General features: G+C 46.6%; 2 protein-coding genes across 3 annotated transcripts in view; both read right to left on the bottom strand.

The window, feature by feature from the left end:
- Window positions 1-635, bottom strand: part of LOC102011390 (kynurenine/alpha-aminoadipate aminotransferase, mitochondrial-like) — a gene marked incomplete in the record, with an annotated part of 20,829 nt that extends 20,194 nt beyond the window's left edge. Inside the window, 1 exon segment of the mRNA XM_013513334.1 lies at window positions 519-635.
- Window positions 1-1,006, bottom strand: part of LOC102027805 (kynurenine/alpha-aminoadipate aminotransferase, mitochondrial-like) — a 102,986-nt gene extending 101,980 nt beyond the window's left edge. Inside the window, exon 1 of one of the 2 annotated variants that reach the window (XM_005373545.2) lies at window positions 924-1,006. The gene's annotated coding sequence lies outside the window, so the exon portion shown is untranslated. Of the gene's footprint in view, window positions 1-518; window positions 598-923 lie in introns of those variants that run through there. The other variant, XM_013513331.1, reaches the window with a different exon arrangement.
- Window positions 1,007-1,519: the final 513 nt, after the last annotated feature.

Below are 1,519 nucleotides of genomic sequence, written 5' to 3'. Positions count from 1 at the left end.
CAAGTCACCCTGGCGCCCCGCAAGAGTCCCCAGAACAAGTTTTTCAAGACCTGAGGTCAGTGGAGGAAGGGGGGAGTGTTAACTTTTCGAGAAAGCACTCATAGCATCTCAGTTTAGGGTCTCCTCCCCCCTGAATTTCTGTGTAAACATTAGCTTGGAGCAGCGCTGCAAGGACAGAAACAAGGAGATGATGGACGAATGAGTTCATGAATCACCTGATTACTTCCATACAGAAGGGAAATGTTTCTTAGGTTCACAGAGTTAGGAGGGGAAAGAATCGTGTGACTAAACCTCACGGTGCGCTTGATAGAGGAGGTGCATTACCCATACAGTAAGGCGTCTCATTCAAGTGCAGTTGTTCAATCAGGATGAAAGCTGACTCCGGCGGAAAATAAAATTTAGTTTTCAGTTTGTACCTTTACACCCTTGATGGCCATAGGGGAGATTGGCAACTACATGGGAGTGTTCTGGGTGCTCGAGAGCCCTGCAGGTATCAGCGGGGAGGCTTTGGAGGTTACCTGGCTTCAGAACTAACGGGAGTCCCCCTGTTGTATGCTGATGGCTCAGCCCTGGAGAAGCCCCTTTCGGAGGACAGCCTGTCACAGCAAACGCTCTGGGTCTTCACAAAACTGAAACTAAGGAGATTTAAGATCATTCAACCGTAAGGTGCTGGTTCTCAATCTTTAAACATCTGAATGGATTTCCTATCCGGCCTGCCCTGGAATGGGTTAGGTCAGATGGTTTGGGGGTGCTGTCCATAATAAGTTGGGTGATGATTCAAGCCAGTAGGGAGGCGGAGAAGGAACCCATCAGGCAGATAGTGAGATTCAGGGACATTAAAATCTGTGATTAGAAAGAGAAATGCACGACGTGGCCATGGTAGTGGGAAGGGGTTAGCGAGGGTTAAGTGGGAAAGCGCTTACCAGTCAATTTGAAGCTGCCAAGTTGAAGATAAAATTGATTGCCAGAGAGGCTGACTTTGGATTTGTCGGGAGCAGCAGGAGAGTTCCCTTGAAGGAGTGAGATGAATGAGCAAGACTCACAGCTCAGTGCTGCCTCTTTTTAAAGACTGCCTGGTTAGGGACTGCCCTAGCAGGGAACTAGAGGGGCAGATCTTTTCTCCAAACATTCACTGAAACCTGACTCTGTGCTAGGAGCTGTAATGAATGAAAATAATAACTGAGACAAGTCGCTGCTCTGGGAGAGCAAGGGGTCAGCAATTTTGTACAATACAGTGCGGTGTCACAGAGGTAGATGCAAGCTGCTAAGGCAAGCAGAGGGAGGCAGTAGTTATTTTTAATGCACAGAAGTACTCAGTCATATTAGAAACATTCTTTTCCTCTCATCTTTCTCTTAGAATTTTGTTCATGGTCACTGTCTGAAATACAACAGGGTTGCCCACAGTATACTTATCATGTTCCACTACTTTTTCTTAAAGGTGACCCCTGGGGAGACTTGTTCTTCATTTGACAGCCTTATCACTGAACATTTTCCATAATCTGAGAGAATCAAGGTTTTC

The sequence above is a fragment of the Chinchilla lanigera genome, unplaced genomic scaffold (assembly GCF_000276665.1).
Source record: "Chinchilla lanigera isolate Chin_1 unplaced genomic scaffold, ChiLan1.0 scaffold00002, whole genome shotgun sequence".
Lineage (NCBI taxonomy): Eukaryota > Metazoa > Chordata > Mammalia > Rodentia > Chinchillidae > Chinchilla > Chinchilla lanigera.
This window is presented reverse-complemented; position numbering and strand designations above follow the sequence as displayed.